The sequence below is a fragment of the Nuphar pumila genome, chromosome 13 (genome assembly GCF_984573655.1).
Source record: "Nuphar pumila chromosome 13, dmNupPumi1.hap1.1, whole genome shotgun sequence".
In the NCBI taxonomy this organism is placed as follows: Eukaryota; Viridiplantae; Streptophyta; class Magnoliopsida; order Nymphaeales; family Nymphaeaceae; genus Nuphar; species Nuphar pumila.
The window spans coordinates 7742533-7749303 of NC_143261.1; positions in this window are offsets into that span (position 1 = coordinate 7742533).

Consider the following 6771-nt stretch of genomic DNA (forward strand, 5'->3'; position numbering starts at 1 on the left):
AATAATTGGGGACATGGCAGGATAGGGCGTGGTGGGGCAAGGCAAAGATTGAAACAAGGACGGTGACGGGATAGGGCAGGGCAAAGCATAAGTCCATCTCCGCCTTCATCCCCGCATGGGTTTTGATTTTAACTTTCATCCCTGCCTTCATCCCTGTTTCATGTCCTCCATCCAAACAGGGCGAGGCTGGGCCCGTTTCTCCTGGTCCACTGCCATCCCTATGGGCCAGCCAATATTCACACATGTACTTTGGCTCTTGGTAAGTGAATCAGCCACCACGCAAGCAGCTTCACAAGCAATTTTTTTTTTTTTTTGAAAAGAGCTTTACAAACATTATTAAACAACCAAGAACGTCAGACCCATGGGGTTGGCTTAGTGGGGTGAGGGGTCTTGGCTGCTAGAAGGTTTGATTTTCAAGGGTGTCGCGCCCCTCTGGGCAAACCAATGCGTAGCACAAGCATTTTAAAGGTAGGGTCTTAGCTTTGAAGTTTTATGCTGCCGGCACGATGACTGTAGATCCGGCAGGCTGAATCAGCCTCACCAGGTCTTCTTACCAAGTGCGGTTTCTTCCGGTTAAAACAGCCAAGAATGTGGAGGACGCAAATGACTTTCTTCCATAATCTCACACTGTGTATTAATTGTGTAATCATGGGGTTGACTGATAATTTATTAGTAGCTTTTGGTATCATTTGGTATTCTATTGGCAATTGGCGTTGTGAGGAATGAGGTGCCCACCGCCGAGTTCTTAGAACTTTCCAAATAATTGTAGTCAACTGAATAATGCTAGAAATGTGCTGGGGCTCTGCACCAAGCAAACCAAGAAGAGAGGGGGAAAAAACAACTGATTTTTTATTGAGTGATTTGAAAAAAATAAAATATTTAAAAGATTATCATTGGCTGCTTGAAAATAGCAGCTTGGTCCAAAGTCGGTTGCTATTGTGACATTCTATGTAAAAAGAGATTGAAAAAATCCTGAGTTTATATTAGTTACAATCAATTGTACTTACAATCTAGTTTGAATATCATGATGCAAGTTGTTTCGACACAATCTAACCTCATAGCTGTGTTCAGCATTCTCTATTGAGTAAGAATTGACTCTTAGATCATGTTTATGTTCTTATGAGTAAGAAACAATTGGTGGCTTTGTAGCCATTGAGTTTTTTATCGTCAAAAAAACTTGCACACATGATGGATTCCGGTGATCCAAAAGCCTGTTCTCACTAAACAAAACAAGTAGAACACATCTATATATGGTGTTACATCTGAAAAAAACTAAAAACAAGGGGGTTCCGCCCCATTTGCTAGGTCAATTGCACCTACAATCAGCTATACAATCTCTCTCTCTCTCTTTCTCTTTATATATATATATATATATATATATATATATATATATATATATATATATATATATATATATATGTGTGTGTGTGTGTGTGTGTGTGTGTTTTGGGGGTGGGGGTTAATGTTTGCTACCTTATACATAAAAACCATAATATTTTTTACACATCTGGCCCTCCAAGTGTGATCTACATGTTTGGTTTAGTAAAAATTGATGCTTTGGAACCACCAAGGTGGTATCTCATGTGGTAAGTGGGGTCCTGTGCCAAGTTGAAGGCCCAGGTTCGAATCCCTCTACCACATGGGGCTTAAGAGATATCCCGTAGGGGGTCGGCCTAACCCCAGCTTGGAGCTTGGCTATAAAAAAAATAATATTGCTTTGGATAATGTTATTTCAATTTGTAGGGGTTAAAAAATCAACTGTTTACAGTGTACCAAATTTCAACCCTCATAACAATTATCCAAGAGAAAGAGAGACTGAGTGATGCAAACAAGTTAAATGAAATATAACAAATGAAACATGTTAAATTCTAAACTTATAGATGTGGTCTACGTGCTTTATTTTTAGAGATAAACTCTCGAAGCATTTGATTCCAACATAGGGTGAGGTTTTGTAAGTTTAAAGAATCAACTATCTAAAATCTTTGTAAATGTTTTAAATTTCAAATATCATTTTCTTTCATCAAAAACACATGATCCAGTTGTTGGTTCCTAAACCATGCGGAACACATCTATGGGTCAAAATCATGAAAAAAAGCACTTGAAAGGCTGAAAATCCCATGTAGTGTATTTTATTTAGCACATTTGCATCACTATATATATAATGCTTTATACCCCGGTGAATAAGGGACTCCCTAATAAAAACCATAATATATTTTAGTTTTTAATATTTTTTTGCACATTTGCTATGTGATCTACATGTTTGAGTTAGTAAAAATTTGGTGATTTGGATCATGTCATTCCAATGTGTAAGATTTTATAGGGGTTTGAAAAAATCAGCAGCTTACATTGTGCCAAATTTTCAACTGTCATAAAATTACATGTTTACGTCAAAATATACGATCCAAAAGTCATTTTCAACTATTTTGACTATGTTCAAGACATCCATGGGGTTAGATTTAGTTAAAATCACCTCCCACTATGAATTCCAACTAGGGAGTTTTTTACCCACAAGGGTACCAAATACTTTCCCACATACAAAAAATAAATAAATCATACAAACATATATACATGCATACACTTCCAGCAGTCTATTCAATTGATCGCGCACATCGTTCCAGTGCAGGCACCTCCTCATATTGACTGGCATTTCTCTACAAATTGAAAGGTCACTTTCCATATCTCCCATCTGACTATTGCTAGTAGCGCTGCCCAACCTCTTTTTTTTGTCGGCGTACTTTCTTTGGAGCCCCTCTGCAAAAGATCGATCCACTTATTCAGCACACTACAAAAAATCGGCATTTCACTGGCGCCTCCGAGTGGTAGAGCCAGTGTAAACGTATTTTACTGGCGCAACAAAGAGTCGCGTCAACGAAAAGGCTTACATTGGCACAGAAAAACCCAAAAACTAGTGTCAAGAAAAACATTATTTGCACTGGCGAAAACACATCTACGCCAGTAAATACCTACATGCAAAACGAGGTTTCTCTTGTCAAAGAATATTTCACTAGCGCAGCTCCAAACTGCGCCAGTAAAACTAAAAGAAATAATACATTTATTCGCGCATATTAAATTTGCGCTAGTAAAACGAATTGAAAAAAAATAAATTAAAAGCGATTCTCCCGCTCTCTCTCTCTCTCTCTCCCTCAGACTCTCTCACCGTCGCTCCCTTTTCTCTCACATCTTCTCCCTCCCTTTTTTGTCTCTCAGCGGCCCCTCTTCCTATTCTCTCCATCTCCTTTCCTGCAACCACCCTCTCCCTCTCCTGTTCTACAACCTTCGGAGGCCCTGCAACAGCCTTCTCCCTCTCCTGTTCTGCCATCGCGGGAGGCTCTGCAACCACCCTCTCCCTCTTCTCGCCCTTAAAATCTTCGACCAGAATTGGGTAATTTTTTGTTTTTTGTCCTCTCTCTCACTTTTTAAATCCTATCAATTTTTGTTGTTTTTATCCTCTTTTTTGAGTTTCTCTAAGATTTTCCTCTTTTATCTTCATCAGCTTTTGTCAAACTTTTGTTTTTTACTTTTAGATTTTTTCCCATTGTTTTTCTATTTCTGTTGCTGTTTAGTAGTTTTAGCGAATCTTAAGAAGATACGTTCATGTTTAGTGGCTAGCATACACTTATGTTGGTTGATAGACGGATGAAATTTTAGGGTTTTACATTATCTTTCTATTCTGTTATCTGCAGAGAACCATGTGATAAATTGTTTGAAAACGAGACTGTATAAGATGAATTTATATGGCATGAATGGTTGGGTTTTGGTCGATATGAAGAAAAAGGTTAACTTAAAGTCGGTTTGTTGATCTTTTGCCGATGGGTTCGCTAAAAAGTGCATCAAAACTGCTGTCGAGATTGCCATTGTTATAGAGATTGTGATATAAATGCATTCTGTTTGAAAATTCTCTTCTATTTGTTGGTCGAGATATTTTTCTTGGAATATCTTGGGTTGTTCTCTTCTATTTGTTGGTTTTATTTATCTGTTTTCTTTTCTTTTTTTAAGCAACAATGACGGCTACCTTATTTTTAATCATGTAAGAAAAACATGCCGATTTCATACATTTTTGGTTGCCACTGAATGCTGCAAATATAATAGGTTTCTGGCTCCATGAAGAGCACCTAATACACCATGTCATGTGCAGATCTCTGTGGGCCCCTGTATTTTGAGCATTGGAACAGATACCCAATCAACTGTTACCTCAAATTGGACAATCGATGTTTCAGATGTGAGACTTAAAATGTGCTGAAACTTAAAATCATGTCTCCATGTCCTGTTTATTTGAGTTACACTGCAGCCCTACTGTACTCATTTCCTGATGATGGTTCCAATGGGGAAAAGTGGGCATATTGTTGAACTGTTTGGTGTCCACAATGCAATCCTGCTTATTGTTTAGCTTTGGCCATTTGGTTTTATAAAAATTTGCATTCTTTCTTTTTACTGTTCTTTGTTGGGTTCATGGTAACTAGTAAATTCTTTGCTCATTTGCTACTGCTATGGTTCCATCTGAATTTTTTATAAGGTTCTGATCCTGTTGATCCAGCTTTATTGCCAAACCAAGTGCTTGCAATCCTTGAACAATGCAGTTGTTGAATTGGTTTCCTTTTTACGTTCTTGTTTCATGCAGGTTAAGGACAGTTAAAGTTAGTAATATCTCTCTTCACTTGGGATAAAGCAAGTTTTTCCAAGTTTGTTTTGTAAACATCAGGTAGTTATTTGTGCTTAGGTGAATCAAAGGGGTGATGTTCATGACTTTGATTTACTTAATACAAGAACTGCTAATCAATAATGGTTTTCCTGAACAAGGCCAAACAGTAGCATCGATAGAGGATGGCCTTCCCTTGAACTCTCATATGATTTAGCTCCTAAACTATCCACTGATGCAAGTCATAATGAATGATGTGAAGAGACATGGCCCTGTTTACCACTCTAATTATTGTCAAAACTCATTCTTTCTATTGGAAATAACAGTAACAATGTCGTACATTCCCAAAAAGTAGTTGTGTCAATCTTAAAATTCTTATATATTATGGATACTCATTAGCAAAGATGTTGCTGTCATACTAGAAAGCCCCTCCATTCCTGTGTTTTTTTGAAAGACCAACTTCAATCTTTCTGCTGAAACTTTTGATATGTTCTTGCAGTGCTGTTAAAATGAGAAATCTATCAAATTTAGTTTTCTTGATGCTTCTTGACATCAACTTTGTGAATTGCATAGTTTAGAATCTCCAATCTTGGTGTGGTGTTCAATGCCTGATATGACATAAATATTCAAATATGTGGCGTTGATAGGTTTTACCAAGTCATTTAACCACCTCATAAGTTCTTTGCTTCAAGAATACACTGCTTCTTTTCAGTTTTTTTTCCCTTTTCATTTAGCTGATTTTACTTATACCCAAACTGCTGTTACTCTTTCTTAGTGGTTGGTCTAACTTAGTTTATGACATACATGTTATTAACTTTTGACTTAATAACAATTGGTAAATTCCTTTGTGTAGAGATTTATGTGAAAATTTCATAATTATAAAAGGGTAGTTTTGGACCTACTTACACTAACTATTGAAACCTAGTTAGTAAAACTAGACTCCAATAAAAAACCAACCAAACTGAAAACCAGTTGGACTTGGATTGGATTCAATCCAGATCCAAGACACAAATTTCAAGCCACAAACACGTATTACCCCCCCCCCCCCTTCCCATCTATAAATGGGAGGGTGTTGTGTGTTCTCCCCCGAAGATGCATTGTTTTATACAGTGCGTGTTCGGGAGTCCGAATGAGCGCCACGTATATCAGCACGCGGGGCACGTATTCTCGTGTGTGTCAGCATCACTTAGCATCGGAATCTGGTGCAGTTGCAAAGACTTAAGTACCCTTTCTTGCTATTCTTGCCATGAAACGATAGTTCGAGAAAATGACAAAAATATCCTCTATTCAAAAAAAGGGAAACAACGGTTCGAGAAAAGGACAAAAATATTCTCCATCCAGAAAGTCGAGGATGATGTTAACTCTTCAAAGTCCAAACAGCAAAACGAACATGAAGCACTCTCTCTTTCTTTTTCGTTTGAACTTTTCGTCGTCATCTTCTTCTTCTTCCTTCTCCGTGAAACACTGGAAAACTCTCTCTCTCTCTCTCTCTCTCTCTCTCTCTCTCTCTCTCTCTCTCTAGAGAAGAAATTAAGAGAGGCAAAGAGTCGATGATCCGATGGCGATCGTTGTCCTCTTTCTGCTAGCAGTGGCCGGAATGCTGCCCTCGTCCAGTGGGCAATCGACTGCGACGACCCCTCCGTCGCCTTCGAGGAACACCTACAACGGAATCTTTCTCCAGTACACCTACAACGGAGTCTTTCAAAGTACAATCTGTCTACCCCTACGTCGGCAATACTTCTGATCAAGGATATGCCTTCCAGGTCACCCTGACGATGCTCAATACGGGCGTTCACACCCTCAAGTCTTGGCGGGCATTCGTGGGGTTCTGGCACCGCAAGGTCCTCATCTCGACCTCCGATGTCGTGTTCTCCGACAGGACCCACCTCCCCGTCAACGTCGGGAATGGCACGTTCCTCTTCGGCTTCCTCATCACGGACCTCACGATAAAATAAATGGCAAATTGCTACGCGATTTTCGTAAATCGCTATATCGAGTAGCGATTTACGAAAATCGTGTAGCGAAAAAAATGACAAATCACTAAATCGAGTAGCGCTTTACGAAAATCGCATAGCAAAAAAAAATGGAAAATCGCTAAATCGAGTAGCAATTTACGAAAACCGTGTAGCAAAAAA